Source organism: Trichechus manatus, unplaced genomic scaffold, assembly GCF_000243295.1.
Source record: "Trichechus manatus latirostris isolate Lorelei unplaced genomic scaffold, TriManLat1.0 scaffold00079, whole genome shotgun sequence".
In the NCBI taxonomy this organism is placed as follows: domain Eukaryota; kingdom Metazoa; phylum Chordata; class Mammalia; order Sirenia; family Trichechidae; genus Trichechus; species Trichechus manatus.
Genome location: NW_004444015.1, coordinates 8325472 through 8348810, shown reverse-complemented (window position 1 = coordinate 8348810; position 23339 = coordinate 8325472). Strand labels below are relative to the sequence as shown.

At 39.6% G+C, this 23339-nt stretch overlaps 1 protein-coding gene and 1 non-coding gene across 11 annotated transcripts in view; one reads left to right on the top strand and one right to left on the bottom strand.

The window, feature by feature from the left end:
- ATP11C (ATPase phospholipid transporting 11C) overlaps positions 1 to 23339 on the bottom strand; it is a 182191-nt gene that overhangs the window by 114837 nt on the left and 44015 nt on the right. The window lies entirely within an intron of this gene.
- On the top strand, positions 18232 to 18360 carry LOC111821360 (U6atac minor spliceosomal RNA). Its single transcript, XR_002824790.1, has one exon. It is a non-coding gene; the product is annotated as a U6atac minor spliceosomal RNA (small nuclear RNA).

Here is a 23339-nt window from a genome sequence, read left to right as displayed (position 1 = left end):
GCTGAATATACAGTATATTTGTAGTATTTAATTTCTTAGAAAAAGAGCTACAAACTGCTCAATTTCAAGGAACCCAAGGTTCTTTTCTTTGTATGCCAATTTTCGAAAAGTAGTAAGAACTTGCCAATAGAACAAATTATAACCTTCTAGATAAGTGTGTAGCAGATATAGACAATGAGGATCAGAAAGACCTCAGATCAAAACTTATCAGCAAGGTATGTCATCTTTGGCAAATTAGTTAACCTCTCTGTGCCTCAATTTTTTTTTTTGTGCCTCAGTTTTCTTATCTGTAAAATGACAATACTATATTCCTATAAAAATTAAACAAAAAAACATATACAGTACCTGGCATATAGTTGCTACTCACTCAGTAAGTGCTGATTTCCACCACCGTCTCCCATTTTCTGAAAAGATGCTAAGGAATAAGTATCAAATACTACTTTTGCCAGATGGAGCTTAGTACACATACAGTTTCACTTCCCAAGCTACCAAGAAGGTAGGTACCAGATGCTTTTTCTCCTTTTCTGTATCAGATTTCTGGAAACTGAAGATTTTCCTATCCAGAGTTAATGCCAGTCTTTATAGGCCTAGACCAATTTCTTTCCTGGCTGCATAAAATGGAGGGCTCTTAAGCCGGAGGAATCAAAGCAAGTAGTTAAAAAGGGTCACATGTGGGGCAGAGCCACCAGTCCAAGCCCAGCCTGGATTTCTGCAACAGCATCCACATTCTGCAAAACCTGAAGGAGCTTCTAACCTCAGGCCCTGGGAAGGTTCTCTGCTTTAATAAAAGTCAAAGTACAAAAAGTTCCCATGTTTTCTAAATTGTTTGTTTTCTTTTAGGTATTCACATCTCTGATTTTAACGTAAATTGCTACAGTTAACTACTAAAGATCCAAAACACTAATATTAAGAAGACAAAATAATAGTTTTTAAATATGTTTAAATTCCACTCAAACTTTTATTTCACAAAGATTTATCTGATATTTGCAAGTGTATAATACCTGGTGAGGCTCTGGAAATGCAGTGATAAACATTTAGCTATGCTAGTTTTCTATAAGGCCAACTCTCAGAGAGAGGGAGTAATAATAGCTTGTTGTTAGTTGCTGTGGAGTCAGCTCTGACTCATAGTGACTTTCTGTATAACCAAACATTGCCTGGTCCTGATCGCTGGTATGTTTGAGCCCATTGTTTTGGCTATTGAATAATAGCTACTACTGATCAAATGTTTACTATGTACCAGGTACTCTTGTAACATGCTTATATGTGTTGTCGTTGCTGTGTGTGTGGAGTCAATTCTGACTTGTCGTGACCCTATAGGATGAGGTAAAACTGCCCCATAGGGTTTTCAAGGCCGAAATCTTTATGGAAGCTGACTGCCACATCTTTATCCTGCAGAGCGGCTGGTGGGTTCAAACTGCTGACCTTTTGGTTAGCAGTCAAGTGCTTAACCACTGGACCACCAGGGCTCCTTACATAGTATGGTAGATAGTATCAATGCTAAGAGATGGACAAATAATGGAGGGGAGACTGCAAATGTTGAGGGAGCGTGTAATCTTAGATAGGGTTGCGAGGGAAGGCCTCCCTGAGAAGGGGACATCATGAGTGAAGTTGGGGTTCTACTCGTTCACACACAGACACAGAAAAACTAGATAAAGATTACCCCATGGCTGTAGCTTCTAAGAACTCACAATCTAGTAGGGGAGACAGGTACCCAAATAGATTATTATGACCCAGTGTAGTGAATTAATGTCAGGGGAGCTACGGCAACAGAGGAATGAGGGTGGGTGCCTAACCCCAAACCGAGTTAGGGGTCAGCAGAGATTTCTTGGATGTGATGCCAGAAATGAGTCTTATGAAGATGAGTAGGGATCACAGACTAAGGGGTTAATCCTGGTAGAGGAGCCAGCAAGTGCATAGTCTCAAGGGCAGGAGATGCCAGGGTGTGATTGAGTGACCTATAAGGAATTCACCTGTTGCTGAAAGATAAAGAGAAGCATGGAGATGCAAGGCTGGACAGGGGCCAACCCACACTGGGTGCATGAGACCACACTTATCTAGGCAGGAACTACTGAGGGTCTGGACCATAGCTGCAGCCATGGGGATGGAAGAGTAGATGGAATTAAGAGTGGAAAGAACTGAGAAGACTTGGAGGTCTACTGCTTAGATGACAGGGTAAATGGGGGACGCCATCCACTCACACAGGAAATGCAGAAGGACCAGATTTGTGAATGAAGATGATAATAAGTAGTTTTGGACAAACTGAGGGGCCTGCAGGACAGCCAGGTGGACCTATTTAGTAGGCAGGCCCTAATATCTGCAGCTCAGGAGAAAGTCCTGGACTGGAGACAAGACAGATTTGTTCTTCATCAACATACATTTAGCAACTGAGGACATGACACTGGATGAGATCACCCCACCAAAAAAGGGCCAAGGACAGACCTCTGGGTAACACAATAGTTAAGGGACTACCTATGTTTTTGTCAGTTTGTTGTACTGTCGGGGCTTGCAGGTTGCTATAATGCTGGAAGCTTTGCTACCAGTATTTCAAATATCTGCAGGGTCACCCATGGTGGACAGGTTTCAGTAGAGCTTCCAGACTAAGAGAGACTAGGAAGAAAGGCCTGGTGATCTACTTCTGAAAGATAGCCAATGAAAATCTTATGACTCACAGAATGGCCACAACAATGGACTGGAGCATATCAACAACTGTGAAGATGGCGCAGGACCAGGCAATGTTTCGTTCCGTTGTACACGGGGTCACCAGGAATTGGAGCCAACTCAACAGCAACTACCAACAACAATAATGATTTTATAACTCTGGACAGTATAGACAATCCACCAAAAGTGTACAAGTCAACAGTTTTTAATAGGCTCACAGAGATGTGCAACCATCACTATTATGTAATTTCCAAACACTTTAATCTCCCTAAAAAGAAACCCTGTACCTATTAACAGCCACTCCCCATTTCCCCCCAACATCTTCACAGCCAATCACTAATCTATTTTCTGTCTCTATGGATTTGCCTATTGTGAATAATCATATAAGCGGAATCATAAAATATGTAGCCTTTTGCATCTGGCTTATTCACTTAGCATAATATTTTCAAGGTTCATCCATATCACAGCACGTATCAGTACTTTATTCTCTTTTATGGCTGAATAATATTCCATTATGCGTGTAAACCACATTTTGTTTATTCATCAGTTGATGGACATTTGGATCATTTCCACTTTTTGGCTATTGTGCATAATGCTGTTAGGAACATATTGTACAAGTTTTTGTGGAGACGTATGTTTTCAATTCTCTTGGTAAATACCTAGCAGAATTACTGAGTCATATGGTAACTCCATGTTAAACATCTTAAGGAAACGCCAAACTGTTTTCTAAAACAACTGCACCATTTTACATTTCCACTAGCAGTATATGAGTGTTCCACTTTCTCCACATCCTAGCCAACACTTGTTATTGTCTGTCTTTTTAATTCTAGCCATACTAATGAGTATAATGTGGTAGCTCATTGTGGTGTTCATTTGCATTTCCCTAACAAAAAATGCTGTTAAGCATCTTTTCATATGCTTATTTGGCCATCTGTATATCTTCTTGGGGATAATTTGCCCATTTTTCAGTTGGGTTATTTGTCTTTTTATTGTTGAGTGCGCACTGTTTTTGAATCTTTGCTCTGGTGGCTACTACCTATGTAACCCTGGAAAAGTAACTTAACCTTTCTCTGTTCAGTCCCCTTATCTATAAACTGAGAACAATAGTAGTAGTAGTAGTACCTTCCCTATTATAGTGTTGTTGTGAGGACTAAGATAATGTCAGTGATCATTAAACGGTAGCTATTATTATTCAATATATTTACACATATTTTAAGATACATATATTCAAGTGTGTAATTTTCATTTTTATTGTTCCAAAAGTTCCATTTATATTAGCTTTATTTTTAAATTATGAACTATCAAACAGCAAAATGTATAAACTTTCAATAATAATGTCATTACTCGAATTTTTCTTTTAAAAATAACTTGTGTGATTCCACAAGCTCAAATAAACAAAAAATACAGAAGGATGTTTGTTAACAGCATTGTTTGTAATAGCAAAAACAAAACTAAACAATCAAAATGCCCATCAGGAAGGGACTGTTTTAACTATGGAACACCCAAACAATGGACTATCATACAGCTGTTAAAATATATGAGTAGTTCTATACGTACCAATATGAAATAATCTCTAAGGCACATCATTAAGTGAAAAAAGGAATTTGAAGAGTATTATGCGTTGTATGATACCAATTGTGTATTAAAAAGTGTTTGTGTGTATGTTTATATAGACAGAGAAACAATGTGAAGGCCTAGACGAAAATTTTAACAGTGGTCACTTCTGGGTAATGGGGCTGTGAGTGATGTAGGGATCTAAACTTTTTAATACTTTCTGTAGTGTTTTAATTTTTAACCACATATAACACTTTTCCATTAAAAACAAAAAAAACCTGATTACTGTCAATCAAGTTTTTTGCAATCATATTTATCCTGGTTACATAAAATGCAAATGAGAGACAGAAAGAGACTGACCCTGGATTAAAAGAAATTACCCCTATCGATTTTGGGATTGGGTAAAAACCAATCTAAATTTTAAGTTATTATAAAGTACCCTTCAAGTATTTTAAGACAATCCAAAGAATTAAAATAAAGGAGAACTAGCTTTAAATAGCTAAAAACTGATTCTGACCACAGTCACTTTCAGAACACCAACAGCAGCATTTGAAATTGTCTAATCAAGCCTACCTTTGATCAGACTCATCAGAATAGCAGGTAAAAATTCAACACTGTAACAGCTCCTATCATCTACCAAATACTCTTGTTTTTTTTTTCCTCCTTATGGGTTTCTCATGGTTCTGTTGTGCTTTATCTAGTTATCTGCTCTAAAACAACATTTGTAAAGAAGGTTTCTACATTCAGGATTTTCCCAGAAAGAAGAAAAAGGGAGTGGGAAGGACCATATTCAAAAGCAGCTTCAAATAAAATTATACCTGTGTAATCGCACAATTCTGTTTTCTAAGTATCAGTAACCTGGAGATGAATCACTTAAGACAAAAACTGAAATTGACTGGGAGGGGGGGTGGGTAAAGAGGGGCTTCAGTGAAAAAGTGGGGCTTTGGGTTTCATAATCGGCACTTTCAGCATATAATGCTTTGCTTTGTCCAAAGCTTCCCAAAATGTACCATCTCTTTACTTAAAGTTACTGAGCATAATGGATTTTTAGTCTCATGCAGCAATTTGCATTAATTCATGTGACCAGAAATGTATTTATTTTCCAAAGAAACTGCCCTCCCAAGAGTAAAGGAACCACCCAGCTATAGGGCTTGTTTTTCCTTTCAGTGCAGCTTTCTTATCTGCAAGTTGCCAAATATAAATCAAGTTGTTTTACATAGTGGGGCGGACCTCAAGTGCTTTTAAAACATACAATGGCACAGTTTTTTAAAAAAGCTTGCTAAATTCTGTTTAAAGTGTCTATAGCTTCTTGTTTTAACATTGAGTATATGTGTGTAAATCCTGGTTTGATTTGTAATATTTTTATCTAAAAAAAAAAAAAATCTGTAGCAAAGCTGGTGGTTGTAGAGACTAATGGCATATACTTAACAAAAAAGTTGCCTGGATGTAAAGGCAGTGTGGTGTAGGGTTAGAATACAGCCTATAGTTGGAAACCAGGAATTACTGTAATTCCAATTCCATGCACCTGAGGTCCATTAAGAACAGAAAAGGAGTGCAGGCTGGAGTAGATTGTCTAGATAACCTTGTATTCTACTACTAACTACTTATGTAATTTGGGCAAGTCATTTAACTTCCCTGAGCTTCAGTTTCCTTACATGTAAAATATGGGGAAATATCAATACCTATGTCATGAGGGCTTCTTCAGAGTTCAATGAGATAAAACCTGTACAGTGCCTATCACAGGAACTGTAATATAAAAAGCACTCAATAAACCTTAGCTATTACCATAGCTACCACATGAAAAGTTGATTTTCCCAAATTGCAGAGAAATGTATTCATTCCCATTTCAGCAAAGGTGTAAAAGGACAAATGGATGTGTGTGGCTGTATGCCAATACTCAATGCTGATTCTACGTGTTTTACTCCATGGCTGACCAATTATGAGGATGTGTGGGCCCTAGTTTGAATCCAGACTTTCTCAAAGGGTGCTTCTGAGAATGTCTGTAGGAGAATCCCCAGGAAACTTGTTAAAAATGCAGAGCTCTGTGCCCCAAACTAAACCTAGTAAATCCCAATCTCTGGGAGCGAGGTTTGGGAATCCCATGTACACCTCCTGCAGTCAGATACAATGAGGGAAATCTGAGAGCAGGGAAGCAGGAAAAAGGGAAAAGAAGGGAATTTGGCTCTGCAGTAAGGCAAAACTGATTTCTCTCATTTTGATTAACTTTACTAACAGATGGTACATGGATCTTGACATCTATTTCCATGACCAGCCAAACGCCTTATCTAATTTAAAATTCCTTGCCTTTCCTATCACCTCCTCCTCCCAATATCAGTCTTTGATGGAAAAACATATCAGACAAATTTGGGACCCAATCCTCTGCCATCGCACCACTTTCGTTATGTTTCGTTTACTTCCATTATGGGAAGTGAAGGTGTAACCAAATGCCATATGCTCAGAATAAAACTGCACAACCTTAGGTATTATAATACATTTCTATTTCCAGGATCAACCTGGTTTCTCAGCTGGCCAGTAGTCTTGTTACTGCTTCGTGCTCTTCAGACAAGAAAAGAAAAAAACACCTTTGAAGAACCTTCCTCAGGGTGAGCAGGACACCAATCTGGAGATTCTTTGGAGAACAATAATACTAGATAGAGCATTAACCTGGAGATCAGCATGGCCCTTGGCGAAGTGTGGAATTTTGTCAAGACACAGGAGGACACAGTTGGGAAATGAGAAAGGAAAAGTCCCAAGTTGCCTCTGAAATGTTTTTCTTTTTAGGAGGTGCTTCTAGCTCATTCTTTCTGTCAAGTTGAGCAGCAGCCTTGTAAATTTTACCTGACAAGAAAACACATTACTTCATCTGCAGTATCTGCCGACTATCAGCCACTAAATTGTTCTACAGGGCTCAGACTATCACAGGAAGTAGGAGCCTGGGATAAAAAACAACTGCAACAACAAATAGTCTTGAAGCATCCCCCCTGCTCAAAAAAAAAAAATCTCACTAGATAAGTTATTAATGAAGTGTCAACTTGAAGAAAATGCCACGGTGCATTAATAATAACCGACATAAGGCTAATTCCCAAAACGTGACGACAACTCCTATCCCCACTTTCCCACTTCATCATCCTGATACCAACCACTCATGTGGCACTTTCTCCCTCTGACCCTAACCACCCAGAGTTGGGTCTCCACCTGTTAAGACTCTGCTCTTCTATCCCCTACCAAACAGGCAAATGGCAGCCTCTCTGCTGGCTCTCAGTGCCCCCTAGTTGGTTCAATAATTCACTATAATGACTCACAGAACACACAGAGACTACCTATACTTAGTTACCCATTTATTATAAACAGAAAGGATACATGCAAAGAGATGCGTGAGGCAAGGTCTGGGAGAGGTCCTGGAGCAGGAGGCTTACACTGTCCCCAGGGATATGATGTACTCTCTCCCATGCATGGTGTTCTCACCAATCCAAGAAGCCTCAAAAGAGAAAGCTCCAAGATTCAAGGTCCTGTAGTCATTGGGGCCCAAGGCATATGCATGACTGGGGCCTTAATGTACAGTTATGATTGATCCAGTCAATGAACATGCATAACTGACTATATCATGCCCCCTCCCTTTCTGAGGTCTGTTGCCAGGGTGGAGCTGGGGGCTCCAAATTCATTTATACAAGTTTACGTGTTGCCTGGCTATTTCAGAAAACAAAAGGCATTTTGATTGTTGGGTAATTTCAAGGGCTATTTTCAGAAACAGAGATAAAAGGCCAAACCAAGGTCTTTGTTCCACACACAGCCACTTTACTAACAAAAGAACAGCAAAGAAATTATGTGTTTATTTTTTCCCAAATGATTATATATGACTGATCCTTGAGAAATCACTATCTCCATAAGCATCCCCCCAGTCACTGGTGACTGGTGTTTTCCAAGGGCCCTTTTCAAACAACGAGAACCTGAGGCAGAAAGTGCAACTCAAATCCTACCTAATATAACAAATATCTTACGTCCAGGGGTCCTGGAGGAATTGAGTCTGGGACAGCAGCCTTAGCCATTTGGGGAATCACTGACTGTTAGGTGTGCAGAGAGTAGTGCAGATGCACCATGTCTGGCCTCATGTGTGTCTGTGTGGCTGTATCAGTGTTTCGCTTGTTTCCCTCTATTAGTATGTCAGCTTCTACAGGGCAGAAAATGCAACATTTCTTTGTTTGCTTCATGCCCCTAGTACTACCCAGTCTTGCATATGGCACAGATATGGCATTGCTCACCTGCTATTTTAGAGATAGGATATTGCGCTCCTGCTATTTTAAAGAACTCTTATTGCGTTTTGGTTTTTAAAGTCAGGTCTTCCATTTCAGCAAATTGCCAAGCTCCATGTAAAGTTTTTGGTTGTATAAAACTTAATTGCATACAGCTATTTCTTAAAATGAACAATAACAGCAACTATGGCTAACATTTTTTTTGTTCCTCTAGCATAAGTCAGGCACTGTTTATTATCGCCTAGAGTCCTCACAAAAATCCTTTGAGATAGGTAATATTATAGCTCAGGATGCAAATGGGTTATCACTTACAACTTAGAAGATTTGTTGTTACAAAGATATTTGTTATATTAGGTAGGATTTGAGTTGCACTTTCTTGCCCAAGGTACGGACAGTGGGAGTGAGAATGAGAAAGAAGAAATAAATTCACTTGAAAAACATTTTGAGGTTGACTTCCAGCCTCAAGAAACTTCCAGAGGGACTCCAAGAGGAGAAAGCTTAAAGGAGAGGACACAGAGAGTGAGGTCAGATTTGGATATATTGCGTATGAGATGCCTTTGGGACTTTACACTTGTAATTACGAATTTCTTATTTTAATTTATGGCTTTCCTTTGCCTTGGTACACACATCTATCAATAGTAATATTCTAGTCCTTATCAGTCATCATTTGGCTTTCAAATGGGATAGAGAAGTGAGGAGGGGACAGTTTTTGATGTAAGAGGGCAAGAGTTGGAAGAGAAAGGAGGAAGATGGTTAAAAGAGATGTGTGTCAACTCGACATGAAAAAAGAGACACTCTACGATGAAATTAACAACTCTGTTGGTAATAAAAGAATAAAAGGGATAATATACCACGTGAACTATTCCATTAAAAGGGAAGAAAGGATGTGGAAGGCAAGAGCTGTAGGGTCAAACAGTTTCCCAATCTGATCAACAAAATCAAGGGAAGGAGGAACACGTCATGCATCCATCTTGTTTTCACATGTCTGGGACTTTTTTCTTAAGCTAGATATATGTAACCTTAAAATAAATTATAACAGAAATTCGAAGGTGAGGGACATGGCTCAATGAAAAAGAGAGGAACAGATATTCCACATGAGGTTCAAATATAGTGGAGAAGCAGGTGATTTTGCTTATCTACAAGCCAAAATGAACTGTCTGAGAGAAGAGACGGGTATCAGTAATTATGTGTGTTAGGTTAATTACAGTATGGGCCATACCAGCTCAGTTCCCTAGAGTACCATACTACACTATCACAGAACAGGTGCCCAACAAATGCATGGTGAACAACTTGCTTTGATGTTGTTGCTGTGTGCCATCAAGTAGATTCTGACACATAGAGACCTTACTCAAGCAAAAGTGTTAAGATTTTACCCTCAGACTCCTGTTTCTACTGCATAATAATAAAACTCCCCTACCATGTATTTAAGAGCCCTGGTAGCTCAGTGGTTAACTGCTAGGCTGCTAACTGAAAGGTCAGTGGTTCGAACCCACCAGCCACTCCACAGGAGAAAGATGTGGCAGATTGCTTCCATAAAGATGACAGCCTTGGAAACCCTATGGGGCAGTTCTACTCTGTCCTATAGGGTCACTATGAGTCGGAATTCGACTCGACGGCAACAGGTTTGAATTTTCTCAGGCCTCATACATGGTCCAACCCAGGTCACCAGGGTAGAACATCACATAGGATCAGGGACTAAACCTTTAGTTGCTCATAAACAGAACTTTTGTCAGGCCTTATCCTCAACAGGTCTATATCCTCTGACAACATGTAGCAGTGGTAGGTGGCTGTTAGCAGATGCTGAGAGTTGGGATCCCAAACAGCTCTGTTTCTTTGCATCAAAAAGATGACCAACATCGGGCATAATCAGCAAACATCAAGATGAATGGGTCTCTACTAATTCATACATTACAGGTTGGACTGACAAAATTGTCAAATTCCATTACAGAATTACAGTTCAGCAGCAATGAATACTAAATACATATGAGCCATTAGCTGGGACTTTGAAATCTCTTCACTCTATGGAAATTTCTATTCTGGTAGCAGTCGATATTTATCGCACTTTTCCCGGCAGCAGTAAAATTCCATTTCCGTCAACTCTGTTTCCTCTCAGGAAAGAAGTCTCTCAAGAAATACTCAAAACATTTTTGTCAACAAAGTTCTTAAATATGAATCATTTTCAACTTCCAGGAAGACACTCCTTTCCCCCGTTTTGCATCATAATATACTTTCCCTAAAATGACAGCTTATGGGCAAGACATATATATTTTCAAAAAAAGAAAAAAAAAGGCATTCACTAACTACAGAGTAAATCCTTCATTCTGCCCCTTCCATGGTTCTTTGCCCAAGCAGTTCATTCTGCCTCAACTTTTTTCTCCCTAGATCTGCCTGTCCAAGTCCTAGAAATGCATTCATTCATTCAACAAAAATTCCCTGAGCACACACAAGGTGTTCAGTCCTAGCAGGGGCCCAAAGATGGTAAATATATATATATCTTATCCTCAAGGGATTCACAGTCTAGTGGGAAGACAGACAAGTAAGCTAATAATAGTAATACAGTGAGACAAGATGCTGTGGGAGACAAGAGGAAGGGCCGCAACCCAGCTGCATAGGGTGAAAATCGAGAAGGCTTTCTGGATGCGGTGATGCTTGAGTTGAGTCTTAATTAAATGACTGTATTAGGGTGATCATTCTAGGCGGTGGGACCATCATATGACATTTTGAGATTTTCCTTCAAGGAAAAGTTCTCCAGCAGAGGAAATATTTAAAGCTGGCCCAAAGGATGAGGAGAAAGAAATTAAACAGAGGAAGAAAGGCATTTGTGGATGCAACTCAAAGATCTCCAACTACAGGTAGCATATGGACCAAGGACCCCAGCTGCTGCCTCGGAAATTGATCTCAGGAAATTCATCTTCTGTCCGTGCTGAAGCCATGCCTTCCACGGGCTGCCCGCATACAATGACTGAATGCAGCAGGGATACGGAGTACAGTATCCTTGATACTGTTCCAAAAAGATATGGAACTCTATAAGAATAGGAGGAGAAGATGGAATGTGCGGCTAATTGCCTCCATGAACAACTGTCTCCTCTGCCATGAGACCAGAAGAATTGGATGGTGCCCGGCTACCATTACTGAACATTTTGATGAAAGATTCCATAGAAGAATCCTGATCAAAAGGGGAAAAACACAGAACAGAATTTCAAATTCTCATGGACTCCAGACTTTTTGGAGCCATGGAGGCTGGATGAATCCCTGAAACTACTGCCCTGAGATAATCTTTAAACCTTAAACCAAAAAAATCCCCTGAAGTCTTCTTAAAACCAAGCAATAGTTTAGAGTGCCTAGTAAAAAATGTCTGCCTTGAGCATTCTGCTCTTTTAAGAACTATCTATATGGGATCAAAGTGACAACAGCAATTCAAAAGATTAGATGGGAACCTTAGGGTCAGTGAGTTTATATTAATCGAGGAACAACAACTCAGAAAAGGAGTGTGAGAATGGAATCACAACTCAAGGAACGTAATTAATGTCAATGAATTGTACATATAGAAATAGTTGAATTGTATATGTTTTGCTGGGTATATTCTCAACAACAACGAAAGAAAAAAAAGGTATAGTACTCCACTGACTGCTGACTTTGGACTCCCCAGTGCTTTGCTGAACCTTGCTTAGACTGTAGGGCAGTCTAGAAGGCTTTTGCCTAACCTACTCTTCCCTTTACTTGGGGTCAGATTTGCATCAAGGTCTTATGGCACTCCCACCTTTATCCAGCTCCCTCCCCATTTTCTCTCCACAGGTGATTCCTCCAATAACATCCTTGCCCAGTTAATCCTTAGTGTCTGCTTCTCAGAGGACTCAGACTAATACAGCATTCCAGACAGAGGACCCAGCATGAGTAAACAAATGCCCAGAAACATGAAAAATGATGAAAGGTTCAGGGCACCCCAAGGAGTGGTATGTGCCTGGAGCATGCTGTGGAGGTGTAGGTACGGAGGAAGAAAAAGTTGGGCCAAATCAAAGAAGGCCTTATGTGTCCCGATAAGAAACAATGGACATGGTCCTATGAGAAATAAGGAGATATCAGAAAGCTTTAAGCAGGGAAAGGGCATGTGTTTTCAAAAGATCATTCGGCTGGCAGAACAAGAGGATGGGAGGATAAACTGGAGGAGGGAGAAAATATGTTTCCATATTGTCTGCTAGCTTGTGAGGTCCTGAAGAGGTGGGATCATGTTTTTGTTGTTGTTTTAATCTCTATGTCCTTATAATGCCTAAAATAGTGTTTAACACACAACAGCTAGTCAAGAGGCGCTGCCAAATTTATAAGGCTAGGCCTCACCATATTGCCCTACACTGTAGTTAAAGTTACACAAAAATATAATGACCGGTTTTTGGGTATTCCTGCTTGGCTTGGACATTGGGCCCCTCCATCTACCCAATCTAGACAGGATAGTTAACATGTATGAAGGGCAGAAAAAGTTACTCCCAAAACTTTATCCCCACTCAACTAATTATTTCATAAATTCTCTTTAAGATGGGCATCTAATCACATATGTTGATCCAAATAGTGGGGACAAAGGTAGTCATTAGACATTTAGTTTTTGAAAGTTTACGAGGCAAACAAAATTTCAACAGCCAGATAAGGTCCAAGGCCCAGAGGTCTTGTGCAAAGAGTATTGGACAAAAATCAGAATTGGGTTCTGGATATTGACTTAAAAAAACATCCAATGGTGATCTTTAGGAAAATATATCCCCAAGGTCAATTTTTCTCATCATAGACCTACTTTAGTTAATGGATAAAGTAATACAAACATTAAACAAAATGATGTGATCAATGTGCTTGGGAAACAGTAAGATGTATTTATAAAAATTTTCCCAGTTACATAACTGAGAAAAAATAGGCAAATGGAAGAGATAAGTCAAAAAAATAAATATCACCCTAACACAAAGAAGTCCTGGATATATCTCAACAAATATGATGATCATAGCTTATTTATTGTATTCACCAAGACATCAGCTTGCTAACATCATCATAAACCACAGTTTGAACTCTAAGTATAACATATTTACTTAAGGACTTCAGGGCTAGAAGGAATGCATTCAAAACAAAGACTAATAATTACCAATTCTGATTCATAACAATATCGAGGGATAGTGTGATGGTCTCCAAAAATTCTGAAAATAAAACTGATTTTCCTTTACTTCCATCTGTCATACAACATTTTTAACTGGAAGGATACGGCTATGAAATCCCATAATCATTGGCATCAATGCTCAGAATGCTACGGATTGCTGGAGCTGACACTAACAGCCTTCCTGAGGTCCTGGGCACTGAAGGGTTATTTGATTATGGCCTGATACCCTTTCTCAGAATCAGCCTTTTTTCTCATTGCTACCTTCCTGACCTAACTAAACAAGCACAGAAGCTTTCGGGCCCTACTTGTGATAACCAAAATAATCTCAGTGAAAAAAGCAATCATTACCTCCAGACAGTCTAAAGTAGTTTTTGTCATTAGAAAGTCTTGCCAAGTCATAAACTGTCAGATCTACATGGGCTAAGGCACTAAAGTTAGCTACAAATGGTTGACTGCTCATGTAAAGATGAAAATGGCATCTCAAATTCTCCATGCTGGGGACAACCACTTTCAAATCATAGGAAAGCCCAAAGCTTTCAGCAGTACTTTTTAAATTTCTCAAATCTGAAAATAAGTTTAGTACATACATTGGTATTCCTTTGACTTGGGGAAGAGAGGGGTAAAAAGTGGAGGAAACTAAATCCATTTTTATAAAAAGGAACTTGTTGTAGCTGTTCAGGCAAAACAACTAAATGAACAACTACAGAAAGTCTCATTTGGCATTTTCCAAACCCAAATTAATTATTTTCATTATAAAATGCATGTTAATGGTAGGAAATCAATAACAATGACAGTAATGGATACCATCTCAAGAATAGATCTGACACACTGAACACTAATGACCGAAGGCCAGATGAGCTGTGGAATGACATCAAGGACATCATACATGAAGCAAGCAAGAGGTCATTAAAAAAAACAGGAAAGAAAGAAAAGATCAAAATGGATGTCAGAAGAGACTCTGATACTCTCTTAAACTTTGCTCCCCAGACAAGTCACTCACTATCCTTGTTCTAGTCCTGGCCTTGGTTCAGGCATAGCCATCTTGTTGGCAGAGGAACTGGGAGGGAGAAAAGACAGGACTTGTCTTGAATGCGGATTCGCTTGACAAGCATCCTCTAGTTTCATAGATGGTATGTTTGCTTAGGAAGGCTTAGTGTGGGGGCTGATCAACATTAAGTGAAGGATTAATCACCCCTTTCTCCTCAGTACCAACATTGAAATCACTTCTCTACGCTTAATAAGTTTAAAAACTAAAATAGAATGATGTATATTGAACATTTGCACTTTGACAGAACTTTAGAAACAATTTCTCACTTAAATCTTCCAACAGCTCCATAAGGTAGCTATTCATATTCCCATTTCATGGATAAGTAAGTTCTGGCTCAAAGATGGTCTAAACAGCACAAAATGTAGTAACTTCCAAATTCCATGTACCACGTGTATGATTTTCTCAACTTCTATTGCTTGACCTATTCTTGGGTATGGTGGTAGCTATTAAGATCAGCTAAATTAAAATATATAAAAAATGCTTTCTAAATTGTAAACCACCATAGCAACATGAACATCGTTCTACCGGTTATATTCATAATAATAATAAAATCATTTTACTTTTACTCCTAATGTGCTTATATTTTGCCTTTCTTAGAGTCTGGATGTTGTTGTTAGGTGCTGTCAAGTCGGCTGTGACTCATAGCGACCCAACATACAAGAGAAGGAAACACTGCCAGATCCTGTGTCATCCTCACGATTGTTGTTATGCTTGAGCCCATTGTTGCAGCCATATGGAATGAAGTAAAATATTGCAAAGAAGAAAAGAAACCACTCTTCTAGAATTGGGAAAATATCCATCAGAGTCAACAATCACTTGTCCTCATTCTGTCTGAAACTGAATATGCTGAGCTTTGTACTATGTAGTTGAACTATTCCAAGTAACACAATTAAAATGCTGAAATGCATTTGAGCAGATGTTTATTCTCTGAAGAAAGGTAACTAGAAAGATTATCTACTCAAAATTAAGTCAGGTGTGATGTTGTAAATAGGATGATAAACAAAATTAATGTATATAATTTTGTAATCTCCTTGATTCCAAAGTCCAGGACAGGGTGAAAATATAATCAAACAAAATTCTAGCCAATTTAATCAACCATACATCCCATTAGACTTGTTTACTTTACCTCTGACGATAGTCAATAAAACAAATGAGTTAAAAATAAAAAAAAGAAGAGATTCTGAAAGTTGCTCTTGAACATCAAGTAGCTAAAGCAAATGGAAGAAACGATGAAGGAAAAGAGCCGAACACAAAATTTCAAAGGGCGGCTTGAGAAGACAAAGTAAAGTATTATAATGACATGCGCAAAGACCTGGAGTTAGAAATCCAAAAGGCAAGAACACACTTAGCATTTCTCAAGCTGAAAGAACCGAAGAAAAAACTTAAGCCTCAAGTTGCAATAGTGAAGGATTCGACGGAGAAAATATTAAACAATGCACGAAGCACCAAAAACAGGTGGAAGGAATACACAGAGTCACTATACCAAAAAGAAATGGTCGACGTTCAACCATTTCAGGAGGTAGCATATGATCAGGAACCAATGCTGCTGAAGGAAGAGGTCCAAGCTGCACTGAAGGCACTGGTGAAAAACAAGGCTCCAGGAATACCAACTGAGATGTTTCCACAAACGGATGCAGCTCTGGAAGTACTCACTCGTCTATGCCAAGAAATCTGGAAGACAGCTACCTGGCCAACCAACTGGAAGAGATCCATATTTATGCCTATTCCAAAGAAAGGTGATCCAACCAAATGTGGAAATTATCGAACAGTATTATTAATAACACATGCAAGCAAAATCTTGCTGAAGATCATTCAAAAGAGGCTACAGCAGTGTATCGACAGGGAACTGCCAGAAATTCAAGCCGGATTCAGAAGAGGATGTGGAACAAGGGGTATCATTACTGATGTCAGATGGATACTGGCTGAAAGCAAAAAATGCCAGAAAGATGTTTGTCTGTGTTGTATTGACTATGCTAAGGCATTCGACTGTGTGGATCATAACAAACTATGAATAACACTGGGAAGAATGGGAATTCCAGAACACTTAATTGTGCTCATGAGGAAACTGTACATAGATCAAGAGGCAGATGTTCAAACAGAACAAGGGGATACGGCGTGGTTTAAAGTTAGGAAAGGTGTGCGTCAGGGTTGTATTCTTTCACCATACCTATTTAATCTGTATGCTGAGCAAATAATCCGAGAAGCTGGACTATATGAAGAAGAATGCGACATCAGGATTGGATAAAGACTTATTAACAACCTGCAATATGCAGATGACACAAGCTTGCTTGCTGAAAGTGAAGAGGACTTGAAGCACTTACTGATGAAGAGCAAAGACCACAACCTTAAGTATGGGTTACACCTTAACATAAAGAAAACAAAAATCCTCAACTGGACCAATAAGCAACTTCATGATAAACAGAGAAAAGAAGTTGTCATGGATTTCATTTTACTTGGATCCACAATCAACACCCATGGAAGCAGCAGTCAAGAAATCAAACAACGCATTGCATTGGGCAAATCTGCTGCAACAAACCTCTCTTTAAAGTGTGGAAAAGCCATGCCATAGTGTTTTCAATTGCCTCATATGCATGCGAAAGCTGGAAAATGAATAAGGAGACCGAAGAAGAATTGATGTCTTTGAATGATGGTGTTGGTGAAGAATATTGAATATATCATGGACTGCCAAAAAAACGAACAAATCTGTCTTGGAAGAAGTACAGCCAGAATGCTCCTTAGAGGCAAAGATGGCATGACTATGTCTCACATACTTTGGACATGTTGTCAGGAGTGATCAGTCCCTGGAGAAGGACATCATGCTTCGTAAAGTACAGGGTCTGCGAAAAAGAGGAAGACCCTCAACGAGATGGACCAACACAGTGGCTGCAACAATGGGCTCGAGCATAACAATGATTGTGAGGATGGCGCAGGACAGGGTACTGTTTCGTTCTGCTGTACGGAGGTCGCTATGAGTCAGAACTGACTCCATGGCACCTAACAACAACAATGGATACCACTATATTGAGCGCATGCTATGTGCAAGGCACTTTACGTATATTATCTGTATTCCTCATAATAACCCCGTGTTAAAATGCTACAGTAAAAAAAATTTAATGAGGCTCAGACAGATATATTTGCCACAAATCAAGTTAATGGCAGAGCTTAGATTCAAACCAAGTTCTTACTGACATACCTAAAGCCCAGATTTTAGATGGCAATGAGGTGGGAGAGCATTCTTCTCTTTTCCAGCCTCAATTAATCTCTCTCCCACCCCTCCTCCCATAGTTCTCTCTCTCTCTCTCTCTCACACACACACACACTCACACTCACTCCCAGAGAGGCAATATGATGTAGTAGGATGAACACGAGTTTTACCAAAAAAACCTACATTCAAATTCTGACTCTGCCATTTACTAGCTGTAAGACCTGGGTGGTAAAAATTACTTGAGAGACCTCAATTTCCCATTAAATGAGATTAAATGAAATCAACATAAACTGTGCTTAGTGCACAGACACTGTTTGTTATCTTTCCCCTCACTCTCGTTGATAGCCTAAAGACCAAATGTAGATGAAGCAATAACATGTCATCTGTGCTGGATGGACAGACCAGAAAGTTAGCACTCCCCTGAACAAGGATGGAAGAGGTTCTAGTGACCTATATACCACACATATGGTTAAGGAACTGTCACCCACTTCGTGGCATCTAACCACAAATTCTCCATAAATTAATACATAATGGCCACATGGGGTTGAGCCTAGGAATGCAAGGATGGTTCAACATTCACAAATCAAACAATGCCATTAATGTTATCGACAGCCGAAGGAAGAAAACCCATATGGTTATTTCAATAAATACAGCAATAACATCTGGCATTCATTCAACATTCATTCATGATTTTTTTTTAATCTCAGTAAACCAGGAATAGAAGGAAACTTCCTCGGTCTGATAAAGGCAATCTGTGAGAAATCAATTTAAGTCATACTTAATGGTACAAGACTAAATGCTTCCCCATAAGATCAAGAACAAGGCATGGATGTCCGCTCTTACCACTTCTATTCAACATTGTACTCGTAGAGAGCCTTGCTAGTGTGGTAAGAGATAGAAAAGAAATAAGACACATACAGTTTGGAAAGAAGGAATAAAATGTTCTTTATTCACAGAACACATAATTACCTATGTAGAAGATTCAAAAGAATCTACACAATAAACTACTAGACCTAATAAGTGATTTTAGCAAAGCTGGAGAATATAAGATCAATACCTAAATATCAACTGTATTTTTATATACTGGCAATGAACAACTGGGGACTAAAATTTTTAAAAGCACCATTTACAACAGCACCAAGAAACATGAAATACATAGGAATCAATCTAATAAAGTATGTGCAAGATTTGTACGCTGAAAAGTACAATAAACACTGATGAGAGAAATATAAAAATAACTGAATAACTGGAGAGCTATACTGTGTTCATGGATCAGAACACTCAATATTGTCAGGATTGCAATTCTCTCCCAAACTGATCTACAGATTAAAATTCAACCCCAAACAAAATCCCAGTACATTTCCTTATAGAAATTAACAAATTGGATTCTAAAATTTACATGGAAAAGCAAAGGCCCAAAGATAACCAAAACAATTTTGAAAAAGAAAAATAAAGTTGGAGGACTCACATCAGCTTATTTCAAGACTTATAAAGCTACAGTGATCAAGACAGTATGGTGATAGTAAAAAGATAAATACATACATCAATAGAAAACAGTAGAGTCCAGCAATAGATCCACATGCATATGGTCAACTGACTGTTGACAAAGATGCCAGGGTAATTCAATGGAAAAAGGATAGTCTTTTCAACAAATGGTGCTGGAACAATAGGACGTATTCATATCAAATTACAAATCTCAACCTATACTTCACACAATATATAAAAATCGACTTAAAATGAATCAGACTGAAATGTAAACCATAAAACTTCTAGAAAAAAAATATAAGAAAGTCTTCATGACCTTGGGTTAGGCAAATATTTCTTAGATAGTATACAAAAACTGTGAACTTTTTCCCTTCTCGACCTTTTTTTTTTTGGTGAAAACATACATAGCCAAAGATACACCATTTCAAAAATTTTTACATGCACAATTCAGTGACATCGATTACGTTCTTCCAGTTGTGCTGCTAGTCTCACTTTAGATGAAGGTTTACAGAACAAAATAGTTTCTCATTAAACACTCAGTACACATGTTGCCCTATGACAATGGTTAACAACCCCACTACATGTCAACACAGTCCTTACTCAACCTTGGGTTCTCTATCACCAGCTTTCCTGTCCCCTTCTGCCTTCTAGTCTTTGTCCCTGGACTGCTGTGCCTCATTAGTCCTGTTTTGTTTTATGGGGCTGTCCAATCCCAGGCTGAACAGTGAACCTCGGAAGTGACTTCAACACTGAGCTAAAAGGGTGTCTGGGGGCTATACTCTCAGGGTTTTTCCAGTCTCTTTCAGGCCAGTAAATCTGGTCTTTTTTTGTGTGTGTTAGAATTTTGTTCTACATCCTTCTCCAGCTCTGTCCAGGACCCTCTGTTGTGATCCCGGTCAGAGCAGTCACTGGTGGTAGCCGGGCACCATCTAGCTGTACTGGACTCAGTCCGGTGGAGGCCTTGGTAGCTGTGGACAATTAGTCCTTTGGACTAATAAAAGCATGAACTTTTAAAAGAAAAAAATTGGTTGATTGGACTTCATTAAAAATGTTTTGCTCTTTGAAAGACAGTGTTAAAAAAATAAAAAGACAAATCACAGACTCGGAAAAGATATTTGCAAAACACATCTCTGATAAAGAGCTGGTAACCATAATATATAAAGAACTCTCAAAACTCTTTAATTAAAAAAAAATTGCCCAATTAAAAAAAATCCGCAAAGAATTTGAGCAGACACTTGATCAAAGAAGATACACAATGGTAAATTAGACAATAACAATGTTGGTGAGAATATGGAGAAACTGGAGCCTCATATACTGGTTACAGGAATCAAAAATGGTACATACAGTTACTTTGAAAAACAGTTTGGTAATTTCTTACAGAGTTAAACACACACTTCTTACAAAATTCAGAAACCTCGCTCCTAGGTATTTATCTCAGAGATATGACAACTTATGTCCACACAAAAATCTTTACATGAGGACTAACGGCAAAATGGCGCTCTAGGCAGAAGCACCACGCCGTCCCTCCACAGCAAAGATCGGAAAAACGAAGCTGAACAGAGAAAACAGCAATCCTGAAACCCTACAACATCAAATGAACAGATAAAGAACTCACCCAAGCACCAAATGGAGTGAGAAAACTGACAGAGAACGGAAACAAGGAGAGATTCTTGCAGAGGTCTTCTATCAGCTAACGCAGCACGGATCCCCATCTTGGACTCCTAGCGGAGACCAGCAAACAGGGGGTACGAGAAAGCAGCTTCACGGACATTCCAGCGGGAGACAAAACAACAGGTAATTTGCAATATACACTTTCCCACCCCCGACCCTTCTTCACCCCAGCTCGGCCTCCTCTGCTTCCCGCGGCCACAGTCTCTTGTCCGGGAAGCGCTGGCTGCTTGGATTCCACCGACCCGCACTAGCTGGCTCTCTGAGTGCCATTTGTTGGCTGCTGGTGTCGCTTTTTTCCGCTTCTTTTGATTTCTTCCTTACCTCTCACCACCTCCACCTCCTTTCGCTCAAATACCTGGCTCCGTGCGCCATCTTTGCTTCTTCCTGAGGGGCTGCGGAGCTCTGGTAATTTGTGATATATGCTTTCCCACACCCCACCCTTCTTCACCCCCACTTGGCCGCCTCTGCTTCCGGCAGACACAGTCTCTTGTCCGGGAAGCGCTGGCTGCTTGGATTCCACCCACCCGCACTAGCTGGCTCTCTGAGTGCCATTTGTTGGCTGCTGGTGCTGATCTTTTTTCTGCTTCTTTTGATTTCTTCCTTACCTCTCACCACCTCCCCCTCCTTTTGCTCAAATACCAGTCTCCGTGCGCCATCTTTGCTTCTTCCTGAGGGGCTGCAGAGCTCCGTTCGAGTGTGGGACTGCTTCCCGGTCTGGGCTGCCACGCTGGTGGGATCCCGGGGCTTTTGTTTGTTTGTTTTCAATTGTTTGTTTTCTTTTCCTTTTCTTGAGTTGGGAGCCCGTTATGGCCAGGCGGTGCAGCGTGGCTTAGAACCCACTCCCTCGGCTTGCGCAGACACACAGAAGGATACCTGAGAGCATTTCTTTTTTTGTGGTTTTTTTTTTTTAATCTTTCCTGTTTTTTGGGGGGGCTTTTCTTGTTCTTTTTTTTTTTAATTTGTTTTGTTTTCTTTCCTCTCTTTTTCCCTTTTTGTCTTTCTTCATTACAAAGTTTCTTGTCTCTCTATACCTTCCTTCTCTTTCTGTTCCCTGAATACCTGGTGCTGAATACCTCCATGCCTTCTAGCCAGACGATACTACAATACCTAAGAACAACTTCCCCAGACCTCATACCCACACCGGTGGGATCCCTGGGAACTTTGCTGTTCTTTTCCCTTTCTGATTTTTATTTATTCATTCTTTTCTTTTCTTTTTTCTTCTTCTTCCCCTTTTTGTTTTTCTCCTTTTCATAGCCTCTCATCTCTCCACTCCAAAGGCAAGCTCCCCTAGCATTCTTTTGTTTTCTTTGAATGTTTTTGGCTCCTATTCCTCTCTCCTCTCTCCCATATCCATCTTAGCTCCACACATAACAATCTCCCCCCTACATCCTGCCTACCTGCACCATGCGCTTAACATCACACTACCAAGCAGCACATTCACGGCCTACTGGAACCTGCCCGGTACTGATTACCGACCCACCCTGGTGGCTGTAGTAAGTGCCACAAACAACCCATCCCAGTAACACCTCTTCAGCTAGACCTGCCCTGCTGTACCATATTGGAGCGACTGAGACTGCCAATTGGAGAAGGAGGCAAAAGTATCATGCACACAGACGAACAAACAACAAAGAACACACAGTCCACCTGCTCAGACATAGCCAAATAAAAAAAAGGACAAAACAAACAAATCTACGATCAATAAACGAGAAAAATAACTACTGAATGCCACGAAGACAGCAGACAATATCAAAACATTTACAAAACCAGGACAGGATGGCTCCAGTAGGTGTCCAAAATAAAACACCAGATGATTTTCCAGTGGAAGAAAAGGCACTAGAGCTACCGGATAGGGAATTCAAATCTCTAATACTCAGAATTCTCCAAGAGTTGAACCAAAAAGCAGACAAAAATGAGGAAAAAACAGACAAATTCATGGAAAATACAGACAAACATTGGAAGAATTCAGGAAAACAATGCAGGAACAAAATGCCAAAATAAATTCACAACTAGAAATTATACAAAAACAACAATTAGAAATCCAAAATATAAACAAGATTTCAGAAAGGGACGGTGTCACAGAAGGGCTGAGGAGCAGATCTGAAACAGTGGAAGACAGGATCAGTGGAATTGAAGACAAGCACTTGGATACAACTGTTTGAGGAAAACTCAGAAAAAAGAACAATGAAAAATGAAGAGACCCTGAGAGTTATGTGGGATACAATCAAAAGCAAAAATTTGCGAGTGATTGGAGTTCCAGAACAGGGGGAGAAAACAGAAAACACAGAGAGGATCACTGAAGACTTGCTGACAGAAAACTTCCCCAATATCATGAAAGAT